Below are 13,635 nucleotides of genomic sequence, written 5' to 3'. Positions count from 1 at the left end.
ATTGTGTCTAAGTTTTAGGATACAAGGTTATGTTTATATGAGATATGATTGGAAAATGTATAATGAAACATAGAAAACCTACAGCACAATGCAGGCCCTTTGGCTCACGATGCTGTGCCAAACATGTACTTACTTTAAAAATTACCTGGGGTTACCCGTAGCCCTCTATTTTTCTGAGCTCCCATGTACCTATCCAGGAGTCTCTTAAAAGACCCTATCGTATCCGCCTCCACCACAGTCACCGGCAACCCATTCCACACACTCACCACTCACTGCATAAAAAACCTACCCCTGCCATCCACTCTGTACCTACTTTCAAGCACCTTAAAACTGTGCCCTCTCATGTTAGCCAATTCAGCCCTGGGAAAAAGACTCTGACTATCCACACGATTAATGCCTCTCATCAACTTATACATCTCTGTCAGGTTACCTCTCATCCTCCGTCAATCCAAGGAGAAAAGGCCGAATTCACTCAACCTAGTCTCATAAGGCATGCCCCCCCCCCCCAACCCAATCTAGGCAACATACTTGTAAATCTCCTCTGCACTCTTTCTAGTTTCCACATCCTTCCTGTAGTGAGGTGACCAAAACTGAGCATAGTACTCCAAATGGGGTCTGACCAGGGTCCTATGAAGCTGTAGCATTAACTCAATCCTTCAGTTGATGAAAGCCAGTACACCCTATTCCTTCTTAACCAGAGTCAACGTGTAGAACAGCTTTGTGTGTCCTATGGACTCAGACCCCAAGATCCCTATGATCCTCCACACTGCCAAGAGTCTTACCACTAATACTATATTCTGCCATCATATTTGACCAAGTAAAATGAACCATCTCACACCTATCTGGGTTGAACTTCATCTGCCGCTTCTCAGCCCAGTTTTGCATCCTATCGATGTCCCACTGTAATCTCTGATAACCCTTCACACTATCCCCAACACACCCAACCTTTGTGTCATCAGCAAATTTACTAACCCATCCCTCCACTTCCTCATCCAGGTCACTTATAAAAATCATGAAGAGTAGGGGTCCCAGAACAGATCCGAGGCACACCACTGGTCACTGACCTCCATGCAGAACATGACCCGTCTACAACCAGTCTTTGCCTTCTGTGGGCAAGCCAATTCTGGATCCACAAAGCAAGGTCCCCTTGGATCCCATGCCTCCTTACTTTCTCAAAATGTATGAGTAAAACAAGAAATATATGTAATTGAAATGAATCCCTGAATGAAATGAATGGGAAAGTATGCTAGATGATGGAAATGAAGCAGCAAAACAGCTTCGCCCGTGTGTGGGAGGGGTGTGCAGCATGTCAATCGTTATCTCTGCTTCTGCTAGGCCGTACATAAATCACCGTCCACACCCTGCAGGGCTGACTGCTGAGACCCCCAAATCACCAAGTGCAAATTGGGTGGGGCTACAGTATCTGCAGTAAAGCCAATCACTGAACTTGAAGCAGGATGCTTGTTTTGTTTGCCTTCCACTGACCCACTTATAAAATGTGATATGACGGCTGCAGTTACAGCAGTGGGGTTATTTGCCAGGAAATGCTAAGCTGCAGAGAAGTGAGAATGCATAACATCTACCCCTGCTTCACTATCTACCACTACAATTTTACTCATCATATTTTAAAGGAAGCTCAATTCACTTTTCTTGGTGATTACGCACTCTTTATTTTCTCATAGAACTTGCAAAAGATAACATTTTTAAAATATTTGCAAAAAAATTATATTTAAAAAAATTCCCTAAAAGCTAGTTTTATTTTTACATGAATATTCAGTACTGATACTTTTCCACATGAGATTGTACTTAGTATAATTATGCTTACTAGTTTTCTATAGATCCTCCTCACACAGTTGTATTGCTGTTACTGTTATCTATATAGATATATACCTAATAGATGTTTTTAATTTTCCTTTATTGCTTTATATCAGATTATTCATGGCTATTGCATCGAAGATAAAATCTCAACAATATTCCACTGTGTATCCTGACCATGGTTTTATTCCATCCACACAGGACAAAAGGATGCCACTAGGTCTACTTTGTATGACTACACTTTCAGATGAAAACATGCAGCCATGGAGGCTGAGGAAGCACTTGGACACAGCACATAGGGACAACAAAGACAAGACACTGGAATGAGTTCACTCACTGCTCACTCAAAGTAGAATTGCAGGAAGATGATCTGTTTGTCTATTTTGATCACTTGAAACAACTGCACATTGATTATGGAATGCATATTCCAGATTGGGTGGTGGATCCATTTTGGGTGAATGTGACAGAAGTTGACACCACATAGCAAGAATGTCTTATTGAGCTGCAGAGTGATATAACAGCTCAAGCAAAATTCAAACACAGCTAACAAAATTCCTGGATAACTAGTGATGTCCAAAATAAGTTTCCACAGCTCTGGGAGAAGGCAAAGTTGTTCTTAATTGGATTTCCCTCCTCTTATCTACTTAAATGTGGTTTTAGTCAAGCTCTTCATTTGCTATTAAAAGCTCAAAACCATCCTGATGTTGTGAAAATAGGTGAGCTTCGAATATCATTAACCAAAATACAATTAGATACACAAAAACTTGCATTAGTTTCAAGGGTTTCACTAAATACCCAAAGTAACAATATTAAGTGCTCTTTTCATTGCTGTTTGAAAGGATATTATGTATTATAAATAAAGTACCCTTTTCAGAGCTTTGACATAGTTTTATTTTTCATTTGTACCTGTAACATTATAATTAACACAATAATACCCATAACTGGTTAAAACAAATATTGACTGTATATTAGAATAACTAATACAGTTGACCAAAAGAAACTTTAGCAATTAATGGAGACCATGCAGGGTGAGGGCCACAGAGATAAATGAAAGCCACACGTGGGCCATGAGCAGAAAAAGTCTGAAAACCACTGAAGTAGAGGAATTGGTATATCGGTAGGGTTTCAAGTTTCTGTTGCGAATATTCAAATGATTTTCTAAAAGGAACATCACACCCAAAATTGATCTCATTTTATATGATAAATCTCTTAAACAAGATTCAATGGTAAAGTTTCTAGGTATGTGGATGTACACAAGACTAACATGGAAGTTGTAGGTGAATAACATTCCAGAGATGTGTTAAACAAAACCCTGATGTGTTCAAGTGCTTAGTTGGGTATGATTGGGGTGTGAGTAGGAGGTCACTTAAATGTATATTGCTTTAATCATATCTGTCTTTGATTATGGGTCAGCCTCACCTATGGTCTTACTTCAAGCCAAACTTCAAGCTCAAGCATTGAGATTATGTTGTGGTGCTATTAAATCATCCACGATGTTGGCTTTACTAATAGAAATTGGAGATGTATCTTTACACAGGTTACAGTTAACAATGGGTTAACTCAAGAGGACATACAGTTGGTCGTCCAATATTGGCAACATTAGCAGAGTGTTGGGAGCACTGTATTCATATGGTCTTCACTTCTGGGAAACGAATGGACTATGAATCTTGGGTTTAATGTGGAATATGATCCTAGTGTACCCCTTTCTGTCAGTCCTCCATGGTTTTTTCCTTTGCCTATTGTTGATTTGGACATTCAGAAAAAGATCAAGATGAGGAGTGAACGTATATCAGTGGCACAGAGAGTTCAGCAACATATTCAAGGCAGATATTATGACTTCTTACACATCTACACCAATGGTTCAAAAGATTCAGTGACCAGTCATTCAGGTGTTTCTTTTTATGTTACAAAGTTTCAAGTGACAATTAAGAAAAGATTATCAGACAGAGTATCAGAATTCACATCAGAGAATAGCCTTGAAATGGGTCAATGAAGTATGCTGTGATTCATTCTAAATTTTGGTATCTATTAAAACAGGTATTTCAAATTGAAGGCCAAACATCATGAGGTGTCTCAGCCTGAAACATCGACTGTATTTTTTTCCATAGGTGCTGCCTTGCCTTCTGAATTCCTCCAGCATTTTGTGTGTTGCTTGAATTTCCAACAAATGTAGATTTCCTCTTGTTTGAGCCAGCATTCTTCTTGAAATTGGACAAAATGTGTTGAGGCTGCTGGGTCTAGGCTTGGGTATACATTTCATGTGGGTCCCTGCCCATGTTGGGGTTGAAGGAAGCGAAGTGATAGACATTATTTAAAAAGTCCATTTGATCACTGACAACCAAATTGGGGTAAGAAAAAGAAAGGAAGGTATTTGTATAAAATTCATAGGATGGTGGGAACTCAACTGGCAGATGGATATAAAAGGAGTGAAGAAGTTATATTTACACATTTACATATTGGACCCAATTTACATATTGTTCAAAATTAATATGAATGATACAGGCATTTGTAGGGAGTGTACTTGTCAAGAAACGGTCCAGCATATCGTGTTTGAATACAGTCTCTGTGAGGTGCAAAGGAAACATATAACTGCTAAATTGAGATCTTTGGCATGGACATAGTTTAACATGGAATGTTTGTGAGGACATCACTCCCATCGTAAATGTATATAATTGTGTATTTGACTTTCTAAAAAGCATTAGACCTTTTGATATTATTTGAGGTTTTTGGGAGGAGGGATTTAGTGGGCATACTTCCTGCCTCTGCTCCACACTCCAACTCAGTATGTGGCAGTAATGTACCTTATGTTCTACCAACTGCCATTAAATGTTACAAAAGTAAGAAGAAGAGATTTAATTGTTGTTCAGACCAAGTATCAGAATGGGAAGGAAATTTACAGGAGCTACTTAATAAAGTGGACACTGAGTGTAAAATTAATTTCTTTGGGTTTCTTTTTTGTTTTAATTAAATTGTATTTGATTTATGTTTATGTTTTCTTGTGAATGTGACTTGTATGTGCTTGTGATGCTGTTTCAAGTATATTTTTCAATGCACTTGGCAAATATGACAATAAACTCAACACTTCAAAAAAAAATAAATACCAGCCTTTCCAGTGATATCCACAAACTATGCATAAAGAATCTAAAACAGCTATATCTCACCACTTGAATTGTAAACCATGAAGTGTACAAATGAAACTTGCAGAATGCAATGGTATTTTTCAAGACAAAAATCATTCTTTTCTGAAATTTGGCAGCTGTGTTTGACTTAATATTGAGAACAATGGAGTTTGTTTGAATAAAAGAGAAGTTCTAAGTGGCCTTAGTGAGGTTACATATAATAATAGTAGAATATAGTGTGAGACAAGACAAGATAACCCAATGTAATTGAACATTGCGTTTTATCGGTGAGAGCAAATTTTATATCCTGACCTTTAGCAAATACTTAATCAGAGATTCTTTTGTCTAAACTGCCTGATGCTGGGATAAATTGTAAATATTAATCATGATGGATTCAGTAATGACATTGCAAGCTGCTGCTGTTGTATCAGCTCGTGAATTGGTAGTTAGAACAGACATCTTGGTGTTCTCTAGGTTGGGCCACCTGAAAGTTCGAGTTTTAGGTTAATTGGTTTATTATTGTCAGATGTAGTGAAATACGGAGATAGATTTTGTTTTGCTTGTGTTACGATCCAGCAACAATGAATATATGATTGAGACAGGTTTTTATTAACAAATAAAACATTTATTAAACACTGCTTAAAAAAAACCCAAAAAGTAAACCAACGACTAACTTAACCGGAAGTCAGCTGCAATACGGCAGCTCCAACAGCTCTTAAAGCAAGAAATGCGAACTCAGTTCTTTAAAATAGTATTGCAAAAAGTCCCAAATGATTTACAGTCAGTTAAAGGAGAGACTTTCCTTGAATTAAATCCTCTTCCGCAACATTACTGCTGATCCCAGCCGAAGTATGCTTTCCACTGACCTTTCCTTGGCGAAACTCTGCATCCAACTCTCTCCGCTCTTTTGGCAAAGCAGGAGTTAACACGGACACAGTTATTAATTCCTTGTATGAAGATTAAATAAAGGTTGAGCCTGCTTCACATCTGTCATCAACTTTCCTCGATCTTTCAGCTTCCTGAACTTCGACGAATCTTCACTCTCCGACTGGATTTTAACTGGCAGTATTGTAGCAAAACTACTGGCAATAACCTTTGAAACTTAAGGCAGAAAGTAAATATCCACTTTAAAATTAAACTGCGTCATAACATCGAATTTGCAGCAACATGGAGTCACTGGCGAATTCAGCCATGAACTGCCCATGTCACATGGAGGGGTTCTCCTTTTATACCCTATTAAAAAAAGCTATCTCATGACCTCCCACTGGCGGGAAAATGACGTCACTCCACCATCATAAGCCCATTACCTCATGTCCAGCATAGGCTCAATTACATCATGGTCATATGACAGGCACCAGATACCCACGGGTACCTAAGACTTGCCATTCATAAAGATCTTTAATCATATCAGTGCATTGAGGTATTTCAGGAGTAAACAATAACCCAATGCAGAATAAAGGGTTACAAATTTTAGCAAACAGATTGTGCAGGCAGGAAAAGTCACAAAGAGGTAGGCTGTCAGGTCAACAGTCTAGCTGATCATAACAACAGCATAACAATAACAATAGTCTCATGATCATAACTGATCATAACAATAGTCTCATAACAACAGGGTAGAAGCTGTCCTTGAGTCTGGTGGTACGCACCTTCAGGCTTTTGCAATTCCTGTGTGATGGGAGTTGTTGGAAGAAGAAAGAATATCTGGTGTGGGTTGGGCCTTTGATTATATTGGCTGCCTTACCAAGGCAGTGAGAAGTGAAGACATAGAGAGAAGGCTTGCTTTCATATGTGCTGAGCTTTGCGTACAACTCTCGTTGATTTATTACAGACAGGCGCGGAGCAGTTTTGTTCTCTGTGGTGCGTCTATAAAAAAAGGTCAAAGGGGACATGCTGAAGAAGTAGAGGCACTAGTGAGCTTTCTTGACTAGGGCATCAGTGTTGGTGGATCAAGTCAGGTTATTGGTGATGTTCATTTCAAGGATCTTGAAGCTATCAACCTCTCAGCCTCAACACTGTGGATGTAAACAGGAGCATGTGTGCCACCTCCCTGATGTTGTTGATCAGCTGTCTTGTTAGCATCTTGTTGTCACCAGATTCTCTATCACCTTGCTGTATTCTGACTCATCATTATTTGAGATCTGGCCTACTAACTTCCAGATGGAGGTAGAGCAGAATCCGGCCTCAGAGTTGTGCATGAGTAGAGTTGGGGGCTGAGGATGTTGCAGGAGGTCTTCAGTCCAGATAGAATCGACGAGGAACACGGCCACCATTTCTTAGCAACTTCCTGGCCAACGTACAGTCACTGGAGAGCACGATAGAGAACCTAAGGGCACGATCACTGTATCAGAGAGAAATGACAGTTTCTTGAGTTCTGTTTCATTGAGATGTGACTCACACTCACCCCCACCCTCACCCTCACTCACACAAACTCCAGACACTGCACTCCAACCCAAGGGTCTCTCAGTCCACTGGGTGGATCGAACAGTGATATCACAAGAAAGGGCAAAGGCAGTGGTATCAGCATCATGATAAACTCTCCATGATGCTTAGACAGAGTGGTCTTGTCTCCCAACCTGGAACATCTAATGATTAAGTGTTCACCATTCTACTTACTGAGAGGGTTCTCCAATGTGACCCTGACTGCAGGTTACGTACCACCAAAGGCAGATGTCAAGTTCGCACTCAATCTGTTGAGTGCCATGACTCGCAAACAAGAAACAGCCTACCCTAACACCGTTCACATCCTTGCCAGGGGCTTACATCAGATTAGCTTGAAGAAATCTCTGCCCAGCTACCATCAGAACATCACCTGCAGCACCAGAAGACCCAGCACTCAACTATTGCTACACTACCATCAAACACAGCATCCCTCGACCTCACTTCAGGAAATCCAACCATCTGGCTGTCCTCCTCCCACCCGATTGTATCTGAAAACTGGCTGTTTGACCGACTCTTGATGACCTTTTAGTTACTCATGATGGAGGTGAGCAGCTCCTGTACATTGATGCTAGAATTGGAATTTCAGCCAACCCGCTGTGTGCCTTCACCACTCCAATGTTTTTCATGAGCTTCGTCAGCACCATCACGGGCAGAACCTAAAGAGGAAGGCACCAGGGTAAGGACAACAAAGAGGTCGTCACAGGAGACAGAGGGGCAGCTATGAGTCGGTGGACTGGGGCAATGTTCAAGGACACATGACAGGACGTAAATGAATACATCACGGTTCACACAGACTTTGCAATGACACTCATGGATGAGTGTGCCCTCACAAAATCATTCAGTCTTCCCCACCTAGAAGCTCTGATTCAACCAAGAGATCCACAAACTGCAGAGGACCAGATCAGCGGCACTCCGGACTGACAACCCAGCAAAGTACAAGAAGTCCAGGTACGACCTCCAGGAAGCCACCTCACATGCGAAGTGGCAATTTGCAGATTAAACTTGAATCACAGAAGAATGTTCAATAGCCACCAGGAGATCCCGTCTTTTGAAGCACACAGAGCAAAAGTTTTTGATAATGTGGTACCCCAATCTGCATCAGGTCTTACTGATATAGAGGAGGCTGCACCAGGAGCACCAGATGCAATAGATAGCCCAAACAGATTTGCAGGTGAAGTGTCTGAATTGCTGAGTTCCACCAGCACTTTATATGTGCTATTCACTTTGGGAGGATTTTTCTTTACCATATGTGAAACTATGTAGCAGGAACTAAGATTTATTTGTGACAGATTCCAAGGTCTGGCCAATGATGCATGAAATTACCTAATGTTTGGGCAAGTGTTCTCTGTCACACATACACAAATCTCCCAGACTTACACCAATGATGGAGTTAATCTTCCACATAGAGTTAGGAGTGATGAACTTTGTCTGCTGCCAAAGCAGATTGAAACACATTGTAGTCAGGCCACAGCTGGAGTGTTGTGTCCCATTCTGGAGGGATTGCTAAAGAGATGATGCAGTGCAGTTTCACCAGGACCTCTTCCTTTCAGTTGAGGCAGCCCTTCACCTGCAAATCCTCCAGTGTTATTTATTGCAGCCGATGTTCCCATGGGCAAAAACAAATCACTGCTTCATCGAACTCCTTTGCTCTGTCTGCCATAATTGTCCACATCTCCTGGAATCCAGCAATTTTAATTTCCTCCTCATCTCTACACCAATGTGCTTGTCCTCAGCTTCTTCCACTACCAAGCACAGGTTAAGCACAAACTAGAGGAACAATTCCTCGTATTCTGCCTAGGTAGTCTACAACCTGGTGGTATGAACACTGAATTCTCCAACTTCCAGTAACTGCTGTTTTTTTGTCCCTGATGTTCTTGCTTGTTCCAACTATTCCAACTCCTCTGTAAGGGTACAGTTCACTTGCACTAGACTTTCAAGCTGAACATGAACCACGATTGGAACTATAATCAATCAGTTGGAAAGTTTGGCCACTTCTGCTCCACTCATTTAAACTGGTCCGCAGAGGTTGTCTTTGTTTGAATACAGTGCATAAACATTTAATTTAGAACCCTCTATCGAATTAGCACTCATATTGAATTAACACGAGTGCTTTATTTTAATTGGATACACTAAATTATATAAAGCTTTAACATTAGTTGCTATGGTTCGTTGTATTTCTAATTACCTCATTTTATTTTAGAAGCCAGTGTTTTTTGTGCTGCAACTGTTTGTGGAAAATGGCTATCAAAGCTGCCTCAAGCACCTTTGCTTCATGAATAATTGGATGTGAATTATTTTTCCAAGCAAATTGTAAAAAAAAAGAAAAATTTCAAAAAGAGAATAAAATGAAATAAAGACAGAATAATCAAGTTTGAATTCTGGGATAAGTGTTTTGTCCTATGTGAAGAAATTGAGTAAAACCTTGAGCTGAAAAGAAAGGATACAGATTTTATTAAAACTGTGGTTGTTGGTTTATTGCTGTCAAATGTACTGAGATACAGAGAAAATCTTTTGTAATTCCATGCATAAGAAAAAGGAAAAGAGAATGCAATGTTTCCAAGGATGAACAGGGAGACCTTTTCCTTATTTCTTATTTTACTTATTTAGAATTACAGCAACAAGCCCATAATGCTCAATTACACCCATGTGACCAACTAATCTACTAACCTGTATGTCTTTGGAATGTTGGGGGGGTTAACCCACATGGTCTCAGGAAGAACATACAAACTCTTTAGACAGTAGTGGATTTGAACCCAAGTCACTGGTGCTGTAATGGCATTGTGTTAACTGCAACGCTACCGTACCATGCACTCTCTTCTGAAGTTGAGATCTGCACCGATCAAATGGCACTGACCTTTATAAGAAATCACGATATGACCTTTGTAAAGGTATCTGAGATGCTAAGGGGCAGTATCAGTACAGGATTGAGTTTCAGTCCAGCTGTAAACATGGTTAAGATACTATAACAAAAACCAAGTCAGGCAGCATCACCACCTCCCTTCCTCATGAACTTCCTATGCACATTTTAAACAAAAAGGAAAGGATATGTCACATTCTTCCTGACAGTCTCTAGTGCACTTGAATCTGTAGTCACCATTGCAAACATAAAATCAGTCTTCTGGAGTGTGAACCTGTGGAAAATTCAGAACAAGATGGCATTGCTGACTGTGTCCCTAGATCCTGTGCAGATCACCTGGCAGAGGTATTTGCTGCCATTATTAACTTCTCCCTCCCTCAGAATGGAGCTCCCTCCTGCTTTAAGAAGACCACTATCATCCAGTACTGAAAGAAAGACAAATTACTGCCCAGTTTCTCTAACATCTACCATCATGAAATCCTTCAAGAAGCTGGTCATAGCACGCCATTCTCTAAGACAACATCGGACCACTGAAAATTGTCTACCACCAAAACTGTTATACAACGGTTTTCATCTCACTGGACCTACATTCATCTCTGGAACACCTAGACAGTAAAGACACCTACATCAGACTGTTTTTTTATTGTATACACTTCTTCCTTAAATAATATTATTCCAAGCAAGTTCATCACCAAACTCCAGTCCCTCCCTTTGCAATTGAATTCTTGACTTTTTGACTAAAAGACTCATATTTGGTAAGGATAGGCAGCAGCACCTCAGCCACGATTATTCTAAACAATGGAGCTCCACAGGGCTGTGTCAGCAGCTTCCTACTCTGTCCCTGTACACTCATGGCTGCATGATCAGATTCTGCTCTAGCTCCATCTACAAGTTTGCAGATGATACCACTGTAGTGGTCAGAGTACAGTAAGGAGATAGATAACTTCATGACATAGTGTCAAGATGACAACCATTCCCTCAATGAGATAAGTGAGATGGTCATCCACTTCAGAAAGGAAGTGGTGCATGTGATCCTGTCTACATCAACGATGCTGAGATTGAGAGCTTCCAGTTCCTTGATGTGAACATCAATAGCCTTTCCTGTCCAACCATATTGATTACAAATATTGATCAAAGGATCTAACCTGGTCCCAACATATCCATGTAGTCATAAAGAAGGCAAGACAGTGGTTATACTTTATTAGAAGTTCGAAGAGATTTGGCATGTCAACAAATACAATCAAAAACTTCTATAGTTGTACCGTGGAGAGCATTCTGACAGGCTGCACCACTGTCTGGTATGGAGGCGGCTACTGTCCTGGACCGAAAGAAGCTGAAGGCTGTAAATCGAGTCAGCTCCATCTTAGGCACTAGCCGACAAAGTACCATCTTTAGGGAGCGGTGTCTCAGAGAGACAGCATCCCATTATTAAGGACCTCCAGCACCCAGGGCATGGCCTTTTCTCATTATTACCATCAGGTAGGAGGTACAGAAGCCTGAAGGCACACACTCAGTGATTCAGGAACAGCTTCTTCCCCTCTGCTATCCGATTCCTAAATGGACATTGAATCTTTGGACACAACCTCACCTTTATTTTTTAAATATACAGCATTTCTGTTTTTGCATGTTTTTTAAAATCTATTCAATATACATAATTAATTTACTTGTTTATTTATTATTATTTTTATTTTATTATTTTATTCTCTGCTAGATTATGCATTGCATTGAACTGCTGCTGCTAAGTTAACAAATTTCATGTCACATGCCAGCGACAATAAACCTGATTCTGCATGGAAGTATGTACAGATGAGATGTCAGGGGTAAGTTGCTCTTTATTTTTACACAGAAAGTGGTGAGTGCGTGGAATGGGATTCAGACAACCATGGTGTAGATGGATACAATTGGGTCTTTTAAGAGACTCCTGGATAGGTACATGGAGCTTAGAAAAATAGAGGGCTATGGGTAACCCTAAGTAATTTCTAAAGTAAGTACATGTTCAGCAGAGCATTGTGGGCCGAAGGACTTGTAGGTTTTCTATGTTTCTACATGGTCTAAAACAGAGCTCCAAATTACTTAAATTCAACTCGCATATTAATGCGAACAGTGTGAGCCACCTTGCAGGCTTCTTGCCCATAACACCATTCCAGGCCATTTAAAGAGTTAAATTGCCTCGGCAACGTCCTGCTAGAGTTGTGCTAAACCAAAGCGGATTATTTTGAGGTGTTAACTGTAACGCAACTGTTATCAGTTAGACGCAGAGAGTACCAGACAACCATCAAGAGTAGGGGTATATCATTACTGCCCTGGCTAAAATATATTCCTCGAATTAGTATTACAAAGCATTTTTGGGGGTCGGCGTGTACAAATTAGTTGCTGGTTCACCAACTTTACAACATTGAACACATTATTACGTATTCAGTGTACAGCTAGGCACATCCGTACAGGGACACTTAAGACGCTCCATCACTTTGTCTACAACACATTTAAACACCCCGTCATTGCCTCAACCACTCGCCCAATTTCCTCCACTATTCCTCGCCCTTAGTAACCCCCCCCCCCCCCCTTCTTCTCCTTTCTCAGGTGACGCGCCCCTTGCCCCCTCCTCTTCCCACTTAGGCCGCCGAGAAAAAGGGGTGGGACGGCCAAGGAAAGTTGGTAACGTCGATTTTCTTCCGCCGACAGGTTACAGAACAATCGCCGGAGCCGGAACCCCCCGACATTGTCAACCACGGCCAGACTGATTTCCAAACCCATCCCGTCCAGCCCATGCACAGCCCTACCGTTTGTTCTCACCGCCGGGTTCAAAGGGGGAATAACTCTGCTCAACTCACCGACGCACGAACAGGTTACCAGTCTCAGCAGCGGCATCTTGAGCGACCATCAAACCGGTCCCGGGCTCGGCACTACGCGCTCCGGCAGTTCCGCTCGTCTATTCCCGTAACCACACACCGGACCACACCAGGGGGAGGGGACATCCATCTCCTCCTCCCACATTAACTCCAGGCTGTTCATAGAAAGTTCTAGTAGTTTTTCGATGCTATCTGTACACTACAGCATTCAGTCCATCAGCCAGACTGCAAAGCCCTAATTAAAACAAAAAATGTTGTCATAAAATGGACTTTTGTACCTGTGACAAATAAAGCCCCTTTTAGTAACACACGTAAAGTGCTGAAGGAATTCAGCTGGTCAGGCTTTATTAATTTATGCAGAAGAATAAAGAGTTCAGTCCAAGATCCTTTCGGCATTTTGGGCGTATTAGGATTTCCAGTACTCCACATCCTTGTTACACATGTCTTCAGACAATGCAGATTCACAGTTAGGCGGGAAACCTATTTCTACCAATGTCTCCTTATAGGCATCTAAAACTCACAGTTATGCGAAGAGAACTGCTTTCCCGCCAATACG

General features: G+C 41.1%; 1 long non-coding RNA gene across 1 annotated transcript in view; it reads right to left on the bottom strand.

Annotated features, from left to right (window-relative positions):
• The window catches only part of LOC132398183 (uncharacterized), a 30,714-nt gene extending 17,513 nt beyond the window's left edge, over positions 1 to 13,201 (bottom strand). Inside the window, exon 1 of the long non-coding RNA XR_009513564.1 lies at positions 13,062 to 13,201. This is a non-coding gene — a long non-coding RNA (uncharacterized LOC132398183). The remainder of the gene's footprint in view (positions 1 to 13,061) is intronic.
• Positions 13,202 to 13,635: the final 434 nt, after the last annotated feature.

The sequence above is a fragment of the Hypanus sabinus genome, chromosome 1 (assembly GCF_030144855.1).
Source record: "Hypanus sabinus isolate sHypSab1 chromosome 1, sHypSab1.hap1, whole genome shotgun sequence".
Lineage (NCBI taxonomy): Eukaryota > Metazoa > Chordata > Chondrichthyes > Myliobatiformes > Dasyatidae > Hypanus > Hypanus sabinus.
Note: the sequence above shows the minus strand (reverse complement) of the source record. Positions and strands in the feature narration are given on the sequence as shown.